The sequence below is a fragment of the Trachemys scripta genome, chromosome 12 (genome assembly GCF_013100865.1).
Source record: "Trachemys scripta elegans isolate TJP31775 chromosome 12, CAS_Tse_1.0, whole genome shotgun sequence".
Classification (NCBI taxonomy): domain Eukaryota; kingdom Metazoa; phylum Chordata; order Testudines; family Emydidae; genus Trachemys; species Trachemys scripta.
In genome coordinates this window covers 20,343,613-20,359,529 of record NC_048309.1, presented here as the reverse complement: position 1 = coordinate 20,359,529, position 15,917 = coordinate 20,343,613, and the positions used below count along the sequence as shown (strand labels likewise).

Genomic DNA, 15,917 nt, shown 5'->3' with positions numbered 1-15,917 from the left:
ATTTGTGCTCTAGAAGGCTACCTAGAGGCAAGCACACAGGCCTCCTGCATGGGTTTAGTCTGGCACAGCTCATATTTACCGGGAAACTCTGGGGCAGGGACAGTCTTTTTGTTCTGTAAAAAGCTCAAAGAGTCCTGTGGCACCTTATAGACTAACAGAGGTATTGGAGCATAAGCCATTGTTCTGTTTTTCCAGCACTGAGAGCAATGAGGGCCCCAGTCCATGACGGCGGGGTCTCCTAGTTGCTAAGAGAGTACAATAAATCAACAACAACAATAACAATAATTCCACTCTGCGGACCCTGGGAGGCGAGCAGTACCGGGGTTTCCCTCCAGCCCTGGCGAGCCAGCAGAGATGCAGCTGCTCTGGGGGCTGCATGGCCCGCAGGCTGGAGGGCTGGGCATAGCTCGCCCCAGCTCGGCGGGCTGTTCCTCGTCGCTGCAGCTCCAGCCTCGCCACCCATCTAGCTGCGGCGGGGGCAGGGGGCCGGAGCTCCGTATTCTCCACATAGAAAAGCGACGTCAAGCCCCGTCTTGCAAACGTCGCAGCTTCGCTCAGGACTATGCCCGTTTCCAGCCGCTGGCAGAGCGCCCGGAGCCTTTTTTTTCCTTATTAAAAAAGAAGAAGAAAATATCTAGGGGGGAAGGGCTGGTTCTTTTTCCTTAATCTGTTTCCGGTTTGCTGCCATATTCCCCCTTTTGGGGTGGGTTGGGGGAGGGGAGCATTTGCAAATAAATAGGAATCGATGCTAGGCTTTGGGGTGGTAGCAGCAGCGAGAGGAGGAAGGACAGGGCTGGACCAGGAGCCGCCCCGGCCGTGAGCGCCCGAGCCCAGGCAGGCACCTGGAGGAAAGGGGGGGGGGGGGCTAATGCTTTGGCCTCGCCTGGCCCCCGATGCTAAATCCAAGCAGGCAGCAGCATGAATCACTGTGGGGAGAAGGTGTCTCAGCCGCAGGCGGGCGTGAACCGCTGCTGACATCACGGCTCCAAGTTACAATCCGGCTCTCTAGCCATTTGCTAGCGTTGCAGCCGCGCCGGGAAGGGGCCGGGGGACTGAGCAGCCGAGGGGGTTAATTCCGCCCCCCCCCCCTCCGAGAGAGACAAAGCCAGAGCCGGGTTTTTGTGTCTGTCTGGGCGCGCCAACCATGAGCCGTGTGTCCCCGGCGCGGCTGCCCGGCTCTCTGCCGCTCCGCGATGGTGTCTCGCAGCGGCGCGGGCGAGTCGTGTAACTGCTGGGGCCGGGGAGCCTGCGAGCCGCCGAGGGCTTTGCATGTGGGGGCTGCGGCGCTTGGGAGAAAGGAGCTGAGCGAGGAAGCCGCCTGGCTCTGGGAGTTTTCCGCGGAGAGAGAAGGTAAGAAACCGCCCGACTGCCGCCTGCCCTGCGATAGGGACTGGCCGAGGGAAAGGGGCTGGTGATACGCTCGGGGATATTGACTAAGCCGGGGGTGAAACTGACCCGGAGCTTTGTTAACCTCCTGCCTTGGCGGTGTGTGTGGGTGTCTGCTGGGGTTGTGCAGGAGCGTAACACTTCTCCTCTGAACAACACAACAGCAGCAGCAGCAATCCCTGTGTGTGGCACCTTGGAGCTGCCTCCTTACGGCTGAGGATGAATTAGCTGAAGCAGCTAAATGGGAAAGGTATTGTCTGATGGGGCTGGGAAGGGAGGGTGATACGGTCGGGGGATGTGGGACTTGTTCAGATCCCCTCACTTTCTTTTGTTGTGGTGGTGTAGGGCTGACTGACAGGTTGGGGCTTCTCTGTCTAGCTGAAGACTTTCTGTAGTTCATTTAATCAAACCACTCGGAGAAGCAAGAGGGGGGAGGGAGCAGGAGCTGTATGTAGGCCAAAATATGAAATATTAATAACTCGGCTGCTTTGATGTCTTCTGATCCATTTCCCTTTTACTATTTGTTAAATATTCATTTCAGTGGTTTGTTTTTAATCACGTAGGTGCTCTTCGGGGGGTTGTGTGTTTACATCACTTTGGGGAGTGTAGGAAAATCTCTGCTCCTCACTTTTTTTTCTTTCTTTCTTTCTCTCTTTTTCCTTCTAACCTGGCCCTGTCTTAACTAGGGTTTATCTTGTGGAAGACTGGAAAGCTGTTTATTACTTACCAGCCCTGTAACTTCGGCTTCTTCAGATCAGTACAACACCAATATAAAAAAGAAAGTAACACGCTAGGTTTTATAATTCATACTATATCTGTAGTAATCAGTTTCTGTCATGCAAAATACTGTAGTCCTAGGTACACAAGGTGGTTGAGGTAATATATTTTATTGGGCCGACTTCTGCTTTAGAGCGACACAGAGTCCTAGTCCTCCTCCTGAAGCCAAACACCTGGGGTCAGAGCGGGCAAACTTCAATTGGCTTTTGTTGTTGTTTTACTCCCTAGCTCTCCTGGGTGTATGCAATGTGGGTGGTACACATGCTCTGCTTTATCATTCTGAGACACTGTAAGAATTCCAGCTGTCATCTTGGTTCACTTATTTGTACCTGTTGGCAGAAGATGTGTTAGTAGACCTAATGGAAGGGGCAGTCAGGAGGTGCTTAATACATCTTGACCCTGGCAAGGCGTGAGGTGCCTCTTCCGTTGGATGTTCCTGGTACTGTGTGGTGTCTGCCAGCGAACTTCTGTACGGCTTTCTGCAAAAAATGAATGAGAACCTGCTGCTGTCTCTACCCTGGGATCGCTCCCCCATTCCTTCCCCTCCCCTATCCCCGAGTACTTGTGCAATGACTTACCCTAGTTCTGCTGGGGTACTTACCTAGAGAGCAGCAGATGTTAAGCCCTCCCAAATAGGTTTCCATTTTTATAAAACCTAGAGCTTTAGAAGCCCATTTGGTTAGTTTCTTGGCCTGTGGTGACTGAATGCCCTTGGGGGAATAGGCTGCACTGGGAACCCAGAATTGTCTCCCACAGTTTCTTTGTACTAGTATAGACTAGGAACAGCCATCCGGTAGTCTACTGTTCATAAAGAAACAAGATGGTCAGTGATTGTAGTGTGTGTGTTCTCCTTCCCCAAAAGAGGTGGCTAACTATTTTACCTGTTCCGCAAAACAGCTAAATGGCAGGTGACCCACCAGACCGTGAAGGGTATTTTAGGTCATCCCAGAATGTAACACATCCCTGGTAAAGTTTGCCTCTGCTGGCTTGAAACAGGTAGCTGCTCTTGGCTCATGCGGCAGAATGCTCACCTGGAGGTGTGTGGGTTGGCTTTCTTTTTGGGCAGGCCTGTCTGCTGCCAGTGAGTGTTAGCTTTCTGAATGCTCCCCATCATGCCGGGCTTGTGTGTGGGAGCTGCAGGGTGGAGAACTCAACCTGGCTGCTTTGCTTGGAAGTCTCTAGGATTCTAGCCCTGCTTGCTATGGGATCATGGGCGAGGCACTTCTTTGTGCCACCTACAAAGTGCTGGTGGCAGGGGGGATAACAAACCCAACCCACACTAGTAAAACAACTTGAGAACCTCCAAGAAGTGCTGTCTAAGACCTTGCCTACACTGGGAAAGCATGTGAAGCTTGTTGGTGATTTCCCCCTTCTTCCCCCCTCCCCCACCCTCTCACCGTCAACACACACCCCTGCCCCAGCGTTTCCAAGAGTGGAAGCTGTAGCATGGACAGAATGCAGGCACATCTTGCAGCTACTCTGTGAGCTAGATCAGGGGACATGATGGTGAAATGCCTGCATCCTGTCTACACCACAGCCTTCATGGTGGTCAGTACCAGGGCAGGTAACCACTTACCAACTTCTTCAGTATAGAAGCAACCAAAGTTCTTGTTTTTTTTATTGTTATTATTATTTCTTTTCAAATACTGTATTGGAAAGCCATTCTTGAACTATCTGCCAAGCCTGGAGTTCCCCTTCAGCAGGTGATAGCTCTATAAATGTCTAAGGCCGTCATTCATCAAAGCACTCAAGTACATTATGAAGTTCACCTTTACTGAATGGGGGCCCCCAAAGATGTATGGGATGTCTGATGATCCCAATGCCATTACCTGTGATTGGGGGAGGTGCAAAAGAAGACAGACCATTGGGCATCTGAAGATGAAGCTGTGTCAATTGAATATAAATATGTCATGTTTAAGTTTGGGGACTTGGTCCTGAGAATTGCTCTGCACCTACAACTTGTTAGTCAATGGGCCGGATCCTTAGCTGGTCTATAGTGACATAGGCTCACCCAAGATCTCCCAACAAGCAGAGCTAGAACTCTGGAGACATTGAAGTCAATGGAGCTATACCATTTTCACCAACTGAGGATCCAGCCTGATGAGAGTTTTGGCTACTCTGCACTCAGGCCTTTAATGATTATGATGTTAAACAAAAAGATGGCCTGAGCCAAACTGCTTTGAACTATGGGAGGTTGGAGTTGGAATCTGCTTCCAAGTTGTGAGCAAGGGAGGTAGGTGGGGGAATCTCTCTCTCTGTGGCTGCTGCTGAAATAGTGGATCAGCTGACATTTTAGGAGGCTGATTTGTGTGTGACTATGTGCTGGACTTAAGAGAAAGATATGGTATGTCCTACCGATGGATTGTCTTCCACTGGGCAGGCATGGCGGGCTTGCGAAACTCCAGTGCACTGTGCAGAATCAGGAGAGTTGCCTCAAAAGTAGCTCTACAACTTGATGAACTGCCCAGGTGTGCTTTGGGGGTTTTGGAGGGGGGGGGGCAGCAAGTACCTAGATACAGACCTGGAGGATAGTCTCACTTTTGAGACCTGGAAAGAGGGTATGCAGTTAGAAATGACCAATGTGTATGGGAAGCTTGGCTGGTGAGACAAACCAGAGGAGCTGCTTCATTCATTTCTGTAGCCTGCTTACCCGGGAAGGGGTGTATGTTCAAAGGTCTGAGCGTGTGAAATGAAATCTGCGCTTAATAGGCAAAGTCACGTACTCTCTTGTACTGAAGCGTGTGGTGGCCTTTGCTGGTGGACACGTGTTGAAATGTAATCGCATGTGAACGTGATGCTGTTGTCACTGCCACAGCAGCACTTGATGCCTGAAGCCTCGCTTGTTTCCCAAGTGGGCCCGACCAGGCCTTAGTGGGCACTTGTCCACTTACCACGTGGTTCCCCAGTTGGACTTGATTGTGCAGCCTCTGAATAGCAGAATGAAACCTGCTCTGTGGCATCTGGAGCTGGAGGAGCTGTGGCCGTCACTGCCCATTTGTGCATTGGCAGAAGTGTGGCTGGAGGGGGATGGCTGAGAGCTGCCCAGTCTCTGATTGCACTATTCCTGGTGGGAGCTAGGGCTAATGATGGGATTAAGCCTGGACTTTGAAGTCATTGGTAAAACTCTCTGAACATGATCTAGAATAGAACCACTGGGCCCAAGTCTCACTTAATTACCCGCAAATGTTTTGAGAAAGGAGTTTGGGGCGAACCATAGACTGAAGTGGACGACTTCAGTTTCTTAGTCTGCTTCCTCTGAGTGCTTAACACAAAAAGGCAGCATCATTTCTATAAAGGGCAACATCATTTCTGTGTTTTTGGCATTGCTAGGGACGTTTGAAAGCCTATCTAAACCACTATTGTTTCCTGTACTGTCTGTCTTACTGCTTGATTTTTAACATGCTCCTTTTTATCTCTCGGAACAACTTCCCATATGACCTCACTTCCTCAACATGCGGCGTCTCGTTTCATAGAACCCAGTTGGAAATTCTTCCAATGCATTTCACTTACTCTGGTGCAGAACATCCCAGAGTGAAACAAGTTCTTCCCCCCTGCTTTGGCCATTTGCCTCCCCCCCGCCCCCAAACCTTCCCCTCCGTAAGCAAGCACATGAGGTACCTCCACCCAAGTTGCTGAGTTGTGTTGTGTTTTGTTTTAACAGGGAAGAGGCAGATTCATTTAAGTTGATGCTCGTAAATGAAATATGAGCTTAAATCACTTAACATGGAAATAACTGTCTCTGCTAATGCTATTCATGCTGCTCTAGTTAAAATTGTCAGTGTTTCCATTCCAATAAAGCCCTGTTTTCTGAGGCTTATAACTTTGGGTCATTTAACATAACAAAACAAAACAAAAAAATCCCTCCAGGCTGAAATTTGCTAGCAAAAGTCTGCCTGGGAGCAAAAAATGTAAAGTATGTGGTGCTATTTAAACCAAACTTTACAAAAATAATTTCTCTTGCCTTCAATTTTTTTTAATGGCACAGAACCACAAAATAACTAGAAGCCTCCGAGCTCTCCATAGAAGAACAGAGTAAGCCCGTAGCACTGTAGTAAAATCACATGTAGATTTCTTTCTTTTGTGTGGGGGAGGGAGAAATTAGTTGAGATTCAACTCTGAAATGCAGCTGCAGGTCATCTAGTAGCTGTGTCTGACAGCATTTTCCCCAGGGGGTTCACCTAGATGCCCAGACCCACATCAAGGCCCTAATCCTGCAACAGGCAGCGCTCCATTGGGGCTGCCCAGGCGTAGACATCAACTTGTGAAGATCTTATTTCAGGATCAGGCCTTTACCCTGCAGCAAACTGTGCCTGGGCTGCAGATTCTGATGTTCAAAGTGTGGTTTGAAAACAAACCTTGGGAGGTATTTTGAGAGAGTGTGGTCTGAGCACAAGCCTGGGAACCAGAAACTCCTGGGATGTAAATCCAGCTCTGCCACCAAATTCTCTGGAGGTCATTTATAACCTCTCTGCCCTCAGCTTTCCCCAGGAGTAATATGGGGATGCTCCAGGGGCACGGTGAGATTTAATTCATTAATGTTTGTGAAGTGCTTTGCAGATAAAGGCTAAGCATGAATATCCCCTTTGGGAGAACCAGCTGGCCCATGCTTGCTTTCTGTCTGGCTCTTGTTCCATTTGCCAAATCTCTTTAATTAAACCAGGCAGATTCCTGACTCCCGGGGTGTGATGCTGCGAACGTTACTGTGTTGCTGGCTTAGCGTAAAGCAGGGATGTGGCCACCCCATGTGGTGGGGCCGATGCAGTGAACTGTGACTCTAGAAAGAGAAAAGCAGGCGTCCGTTTTTATTGAGGCCTCTGCAGAATGGGGTCCCAATGCCCTAGGGTGCCAAGATGCTCAGCACCCTCAGCTTCCACAGAGCCCCTAGTTGGGAGGTTCCCAGTACCCTGCAGGATCAGGCATTTAGGTGACCAGTTATCCAGTGGAGGGACCTACAAAACATCATGCTTGGGGAGACTCCTGCTCCAAATGGGAGTCTGGTTAGACTAATCCTGCATACAGGACATTGGGGCTCCTCCCTCCTCACCACTGGTCTTGGGGAGCCTGCTCCCTGAGACCTATCCCAAGTGAGTGGCCAGAAACTGAGGAAGCCTGGAACTGGAATAGCTGGCCGTGTCGATTGTTTGAGGTGGTTTCTTTGGACTAGTTGAGGACAGAGTTGCTTGGGGCAACAGAATATGGAGAGGAAACACAATGCCATTGAGCATCTGGAGGAGAAAACATTGGCCTCCAATTTGAACCCCCACCCCCTCCAGATTCCTTCCTTGAAGTCTGAGAGTCTGAACATCTCTGCTCAGATCTCCCTTGGTTTCATGACCAGATGCGCTGAGGTAGCTGTAATCACCATTGCGTCTGTCTGACCAGTCTTAGCCGACTAGATCTTGCTGCTGTTCCCGCTCTGGGATGAACTGCGGTAGGAGGCAGACAGAGATTCTGGGGCTTGAGGGATCCTGAATAGCTGTTCTAAATCATAAATGAAGATGGGGTCCTCATGTTGTTTTGAGGGGAGAGAAGATACTCCTATCCTTGGTGCCATGTCTGTTGTTATGGGCACTCCCCAGGTTGGCTAGCTCCAGGGACTTGCTCAGTAAAGATTAGTCCAACTTGCTTCTCTGCCCTAACCTTGCAGGTTACAAATTCCGTAATGTAAATGGTTCTCCCCAAGGCCAGTACGATAGCTGGCTCCTGGAGTGCTGCCCAAGGGGAACTGCAAAGGAAAATGTCAGCTTGCCTCCCAATGAGAGGCATGCTGGTGCTCAGATATCCTTGTGGGAGGAGCTTGTTTTGGGGTTGACCCCTGTTCCAGCTGGGTGGGAGAAAGGTGAAGGTTCTGATCTCTTGTGATACTGACTTTGTCTCCTGCTTGGGTTTTGCTGGGTCATTTTCTCTTCTTGCTTGTGACTTCTGCTGTGCAGTATTACTCCCTGACTTTCCTCTATTACTGTAGGAAAATCCTGGAGGCTGGCTCTAAATTTCCCAGCCATGTCTCATGTTTGACCTATTATGGTCTCATTTCCGTGACTGTAAACTTTACTGGCATGAGGTTTGCTGTGCTGTGCAAACAAATGGAGGAAAACCTGACTGCACGCTACAGAAATAGCTTCCACACTGCATGTCTCCTTCTCAGCTTGTGGTTTCTCACTGACCCTGCATGACTGCTGGTCTGTGGCTGTAATGTGGAAGCAACGAAGTGAAGCAGCTGCAACTGAGTTTTATTTTGCATTTGTCCGACTTTGAAACTCTTGTGAATCAAAACTGGGGAGTGCAGAAATGTGTCCTCGACTTCTGCAAACTGTGGAATCATTCTCAGTTCTGCTGTGCGTGGCTATGCCCTCTTCTCACGCAGGCCAGCATGAAACTGGGCCTGTATGACATGAAACATACACTAGAAGTGAAACCCATCTGCCCCTGTCCCTGCCCTGCTTTATTCCTGTTCTCTCCTGTTTGACCCTGGAGTTTTTTCTCCTTCCTTTGCAGCATGGGGCACAGGTCACTTGCTGGTTTAAACTAGTGTAAATGGTGGATTCTGTGTAACTTGAAGTCTTTAAACCATGATTTGAGAATTTCAGTAACTCAGCCGGAGGTTAGGGGTCTGTTACAGAAGTGGGTAGGCAAGATTATGTGGTCTACAATGTGCAGGAGGTCAGACTAGATGATCATGATGGTCCCTTCTGTCTGAGTACTGGGTGTTTTGAGCCCTGACTGGCTGTGTGGCAGGGAAATGCAATAGGAAAAACTCTAATAGGCAGAAAACCAATTGACTTTATAGAAATAGCTACAGCATTTGAGCATTTGTAGAATTCCTCCTGGTGGGCTTGAATCTCACTCTTCCTATGATCATTTTCTGGGGGATGGGACACTGGACCAGGAGACCTTGCTTCTAATTCCTGACTCTGACACTGATCAGGTTTGTGACTGTGGCCAAGTCACTTAACTTCACTTTGGGCACGTCTTCACTACCCGCCGGATCAGCGGGTAGCAATCGATCTATTGGGGATCGACTTATCGTGTCTAGTGAAGACACGATAAAATCGATCCCCGATGGCTCTGCCGTCGACTCCGGAAATCCACTGCAGCAAGAGGCGGAAGCGGAGTCGATGGCGGCGCAGCTGCGGTCAACTTGCCGCCATCCTCACAGCCAGGTAAGTCGACCTAAAATACGCAACTTCAGCTACGCTATTCACGTAGCTGAAGTTGCATATCTTAGGTCGACTTCTCTTCCCAAACCGCCCCCTCCCCCCCCAGTGTAGACCTAGCCTTTGTGTCTCATTCCCCACCTGTGAAATAGGGCCAGTACCTGCCAACTCAGAAATGCTTCGCTGCCTCCTGACGAAGCTCCAGAAATGCTTGGCATTGCATAGGGTCCTTCCATAACATCTGTGGGGGGATGGAATCTGTTCTCCTCATGAGACCTGGAACTACAGCAAAGAATGAGTGAGGGTGGATAGAGGTACTGAGGTAACTGGGGCTGAAACGCAGCCATGTGCAGCATTGTCCTCCTCTGCCTATTCCAGCTCTGCACCATGATCCTCTGTGCAATCCTCTGACACTGCAGAAGCCCTGGAAGCACCTGATGGCAAATGACATCCCTGAGCAAGTGGGACTGAGGGTTTCCTGTGGGTACAGCCTGCTTGCTGCTTGTAGCCGTGTTTGGCTCCAGAGAGGTGTAGCAGATCTGATTTCTATGAACAGGAGGGCAGGTTTGACCCTGTTTGCAGTGGTTGAGTAGACAGCTCTGCTTTTGACACGCCTGCCTTTCATGTTGCACCCCTCCTCCTATCCCTGAGCTTGTAAGGGACTGCAATAAGTTGGGCCCTTCCCTTAAGGAGAAATCCCCTTGATTGTGATGAGGATTGAGATTAACCCAACAGGGTTCTACAGAAATGAGCCGGAACCATCCTGTGGACTCTGAGGAAATTGGATCCCGGTTATAGGTTGCATAGGCTGGTTTGAAAATCCTATGCCATTGTATAGACTTCTCCATAAGGGTTAATTTTTAACTGTGCTTTAGAGGTCTGAGTGGGAAGCCCCATTAGCGTTATTTTTTGTAGTAGGTATTTGAGAAACGCCAATGAACGCTGCTCTTTGTCCGCCCTGCACCAAAACAGTACTGGGTGCCCTCGTTCACCTTCAGCAGCGCTAGCGGCAAAGTGCTCTCATTAGAGCTCATCACTGATACCGGTGCATAAACGAGAAGGGATGGAAATCTTAATGCGTTCACAGCCCTCCGAGTGCTTGAGCAGCTCAACTCCTGGCCTGCAAGGAGCCATTGTCACCCAGCTGCAGACTGGTGGGGGAGAACTGAGGCAGCAGTATTCACCCTTGAGAGACTGGCTGAAATTGTGAGGCATGAATGGGGGGGAAGGTGGGAGTTTTCTCTCTTCAGAGAGCACAGTAGAACTTCCAGGCTGGGAGGAGAGTGGCTGCAGATTATCTGCATGGTGCTGCACAGAGATCAAAGAGCGGGTCTTGGCCCTGCCGTGCCTGCTTTTCCAAAGCAAACAGGATGCATGGCTTCATGGGTCAGCAGGGTTTTTTTGGAAGCCCAAGAGGTGCGGGTGTGACTGTGCTGGGCACAATGGACACCATGAACGAAGGCAGCAGACATGGAAGGAGACACTGTGGTAGAACTGAGGGATTGGCTTGGGAGTGGTCTAACAAACTCCTCACCCACGCTGGTGCCCTGTTAGCTGGTGAGCGCTCCGCAGCATGTCGCCCCATTAGTGCAGAAAGCCTTAAATACAGGGACTGTCCGGGAGAGAGGCCATGTCTGTAGCCTGTCACTGCAACTCTCATCACCCCACGGGTTCCAGCACATTGCCAGCCCCTATGTAGCAAGCTGCTGCCATTGCTAGTTTGGTGAAAGCTCTCCTGGTTAAGTGCGGCTCACATCACTCAGAGAAACCCTCCCCTCTCTTCAGTTCCAGGCAGCCCTGTGCTGCTGGAACCTCTGGATCCCCTTTAGGTCCTGCCACGGCATCTACTGGCTGACTCACAGCTGTGGCTGGCACGGGAGCCCTGTGTGTCTTGCATTTGGGAAGTGCATGGAGCTGACTTGTCTTGGAGGAAGGGTGGGGAGGAAAAGAAACGAACTCTCAGCTTTTCTGACTGTCTCTTACTCTGAGGTTGGCCTGGCCACACTCTGGTACAGCATTCAAGGCTCTCTAAGCCAGAGCAGCTCTGAGGAATCTGATGCAACCAGGAAGTTGATTTGCTCATCTTATGAGCAAGCATGATCTGCTAGAGATGCAGGTGCTGGTGGGCCAGGATGGCCTACGCACCTGAGTTGTCCTGTCTCAGTAACAAACAATTCATCACCAAGGCAGGAAAGCTAGCTCAGACAAGTCCATCTGTGCTATTGTTGCAATATAGGAAAAGATTCCCTCCCTGATACAGCGTCTGAGGGAGTAAATACTGCACATGTGGGGAAATATAGGCAACAAACACGATGCAAATCAGGGAGACTAGAGGCCCCAGCTAAGATCAGGCCTTCTGTGCTAGGTGCTGTACGAATACATATGTGATAATCCCAAAGAGTGTACTATCCAAATCGATAAGACAAACAACAGGTGGGCGTAGAAGCAGCGTCCGAGAGAGGCCCAAGGTTGCACAGCTGGCTGGTGGCAGTGCTGGGAATAGAACTTACGTCTCTTACCCACTGGCTCATGCTGTTCCTCAAGTTGATTTCACTAGCTCCAGCCTTGCAACAGGCAGTCATTGTGTTGTCTTTGTTGTAATGTTGCCTCCATATTACCACGAGATCAGGGGCAAGATGTTCACTTTTACCCAGCCACTTGCGTGCCTGGAACCCCCTTGAAGTCTGCAGCCATGGGATTCTTGGCTTATGTAGTTTTGTACACAAATACCCAGTGGTGCTGGAACAATTTGTACGGGGGGGAGGGGGGGGTGCTGAGAGCCATTGAACCAGACTGTAAACCCTGCATAGAATGGAAACTACTTCCAGCCAGGGGGTGCAGTAGCACCCCTGCAAATACCTAGATCTGATTCCCTTTCTCTCTCTCTGCATGTACAATATTGATTTGAAACTGGCTGGTTATGCCTGTGTACCACTGCCCTGAACTGGATATGCGAAGCTCTGCCATAGACCTTACACTGCCACCAGCCAGTGAAGATTCTCCTCCTAGTTTTAGTGGCAGAGGCCTGTCCTTTTGAAGCTGGAGGATCTGTGTTCTCTCTGCTATCACTATGCAAAGAATCAGTGGCCACTTAAGGGACTCGGTGGTCTTTGTGCTGCACTGCATGGCCATTCAAATCTTCACTGCGCCCATATCCGTTGCCAGACTTATCTGTTAATTACACTTGGGTACGATATTGGCTCCTCTGATGTGTTCTGGAGGCTAGGGATGTATAGGATATAAGAGACACTGAAAAATCAGGCCCTAGATGTAGATAAAATGGTCTCGTCTGACCCACTATGGCCAATGGTCCATCTAGAGCCCAGTTTTGCCCACGGTAAGGGGCAATATTGGCAGCTTGCCAGGGCCTAGAACCAACTGCAGCCATCCCTTTCTTAGGGTGGTGATGTGGCCCATGGAGATGCAACACGACAGCTTGACCTGAGCAACCTAGCAACTAGAATCTGATTTCTAGGCGGAGGGGAGTGGATTTCTGTTCTGGAGGCAGAAACTTCCTTCCAGCGCTAACTAGTTCCCAGCTGTAGGAGAGAAGCAAATTCCACTTGCAGCTGCTTCGACAGAGCCGAGACCCACATGCCAGCAAGCTCTCTCCCAGAGCTACTGACAGGCCACTGCAGTGACAGGAACCCACAGGGGAAGTGTCTGCTTTCAGTCTGAGATGCCTCCCTACACCTGAGAGCTATGGGGAGCACACACTCCAAACGAGGGCGGAAGTGACTCAGCCGCGGTATTACCTGTGGGCAGCCAAAGTGCTGCTCTCTACCTGTTTAAGCAGAGGTGAAGTGCCAAGAGGGAATGACACACTAGTGATCACTGGAGCCACTTTGTGGGCTTGAAAGCCTTGGGCCAGAGCAAGGATACCAGCTCAGCCAGGCGGGAGAATCCTTCGAGGGGGAAGAAGAACAGGGCCACGTAGAAGAGAAGTTCCAGGTCTGAGCAAGTGCTAACCATCCCCAGCTGTGCTGGCGTCACTGCCCAAGCATTTCCATACCAGAAACCAGCCAGGCCAGTCTGACAAGGAGAGGAACTCCTGCAGGCTTCAAAAAAATCCTCTGCTGGCAACTCCAGCTCTTAGGGTACGTCCAGACTACCCGCTGTATGGGGGAGTAGCGATTGATTTATCGGGGATCGATATATCGTGTCTCGTTAAGACGCGATATATCGATCCCTGAATGCGCTCCCCGTCGACTTTGGAACTCCACTGGAGCGAGCGGCGGTAGCGGAGTCGACGGGGGAGCCGTGGTCTTTGATCCCGCACCGTGAGGATCCAAGGTAAATCGATCTAAGATACTTAGACTTCAGCTACGCTATTCACGTAGCTGAAGTTGCGTATCTTAGATCGATTTCCCCCCCCCCCCCCCCCCAGTGTAGACCAGCCCTTAGAGACATGAATCCAGAGATGGGGGAACACATACATCACAAGTGTGCTGATCCCTTATGGAAGAGCCCTATAGAATTTAATGGGGATTAAGGCAATAGGGATCTATAGGAATTACTCTTCAAAACCCATAGCAGTGATAAAGATGATCCCCAAAGGACGTAAGGTTATTGATTATTCCATTCTATAGGGAAGTTGTTCTCAGAGCGCTCCATCCTCCTTGTCACGTGGGTTTAATGCAAGTCACTTCTCTATTTGCCTCTCCTGCTATGTGGCCTTGGCCCAGATAAGTTTCCCCCCCTGTATAAGGATTGCAAGGCCACCCATCAGCAGAATGACAGGTTTCAGAGTAGCAGCCGTGTTAGTCTGTATCCGCAAAAAGAACAGGAGTACTTGTGGCACCTTAGAGACTAACAAATTTATTAGAACATAAGCTTTCGTGGACTACAGCCCACTGTAGTCCACGAAAGCTTATGCTCTAATGAATTTGTTAGTCTCTAAGGTGCCACAAGTACTCCTGTTCTTCTTCCATCAGCAGAAAACACTCAAAGAATCTCAAAGCTGTTGTGCTGCACATGCACCGCACTATAAGAGTGCTGCATTCACTGTTAGCAGGTGACAGATCCAAATAGAGGTCACTGCAGAGACAGGTGATTTCTGAACCCATACTGGATTCCCCTCCGGGGCATGGAGAATGTTTTCTGTTCATCGGGTCAAGATATCCCATCGCAGGTGCCAACTAGCAGGAATCAAAGGGAGCTCTGAGCAGTTTTGTGCTGACGTGAGCAGAGAGAGAGATCTGGCTCCAAACAGGAGTGATACACCTTGTCACTGGCATGCAGTCAAGAGATAGTGGGGTGAGGAAGGACGAGTCACCAGCGGAAATACAACACAACACCCTTTACCCAGAAGGGCAAGAGAACACTCCTAGAGGAGCAGGAATGGGTGCAGCACCACAGCTGCTCAGCACAGCAAACAGAAGTGAAACAGAAGGTGCCGGCTGCCTGGCAGGACTAGCCCACAAAGTGTCCCTTTGTGCATTGAAAGCTTTAATTTACCACTGACAGTCGAGCTGCATTTGCCTATGCAAACCCGGGGGGAAGTGGGGAGAGGCAACAGCAGGTCAAGGTGAGCTCCAAGGGTGGATCCATTCTTGACCCAGCTCTCAGCAGCACCTCACACGCCCCTCCAGCGTTTCTGACACTGACTCCTGAGAGTGGAAGAGAGAAAGCGGCTTGGGGGGAGAGGAATCAAGCATTGGACTCCTCTGAGGCCGAAGCAAAGGGAGAGATGAATATGTGCACAGGGCTCTAGCAAAGAGAACCACGAAATGCACAAGGAGCGAGCGCACCAAAGAGCACAGGCCCCTTGGATCCTCACTGTAGATACCATGGGCTTTGGGGGAGGGGGAATATTATTAGTTTAGCTAGGGCCTTGGTCACCCAGTGGGATCCCCATGGAAACGGGTGGAGGCTGAAGGGAATCGGGTACCATAGCAAAGGGTGTGGCATAAAAACCTAATGGAAAGAATGGACTGAACCTCGAAAGAGCCCAGGTTCCGGGATGGTTGGAGCTTCGAGGTGGCGTTCTGTGAGGGAGCAAAGTCCAGTGTTCGGAGCACAGGCCTGGAAGTGGGGAGTCGGGCTTCTTGTTCCGATGCTGCTGCTGGCTCGGTATGGGCCACGGTGAGTCTCCGCAGGAGCTCAGCCCTGTCCTAAACCAGGCCATAAACCTCTTCCTCACTTCCCCCATCTGTGAAAGGAGGAGGATGCCATATTCACCTGCCTCACAGGGGTGGGGTGGGGGGGTGGTTTGCAAAAACAGTTTGTTTGCAAAGGGCTTTAAATATACCGCGTGGTAGAAGTACATGGGACTTATTTCAGCTGTCTAAGATCAAACATAGCATCAACTTGCTAGTGGAGATGCTCTCTTCTAGGAAGGGGCTAGCTTGCGCCAATAGGGCTCTTCCATCTCAATCACTCTGACTGTCGCTGGAAATGAGCTGGTCAGAATTTTCCTGGGGTGAAACTGCATGGGGTGAGGCAGTGGCACAACAAACTGTCCCCTCTTGCAGCTGACTTTGTCTGCATGCAAAAGCCATGTTGCGTTGGGTTGGCTTGCCGTGCTTGTGCTCTAGCCTCTCTCCCTTCCTGAGAGTGAGTGTAAGTGAGGCTGTGCCAAGCCTGCTGGAAAAGAGGGGG

General features: G+C 50.4%; 1 protein-coding gene across 2 annotated transcripts in view; it reads left to right on the top strand.

Moving 5' to 3' along the window:
- Positions 1 to 438: 438 nt before the first annotated feature.
- SRC (SRC proto-oncogene, non-receptor tyrosine kinase) overlaps positions 439 to 15,917 on the top strand; it is a 72,794-nt gene continuing 57,315 nt past the window's right edge. Inside the window, exon 1 of one of the 2 annotated variants that reach the window (XM_034786969.1) lies at positions 439 to 1,350. The gene's annotated coding sequence lies outside the window, so the exon portion shown is untranslated. The remainder of the gene's footprint in view (positions 1,351 to 15,917) is intronic. The other variant, XM_034786970.1, reaches the window with a different exon arrangement.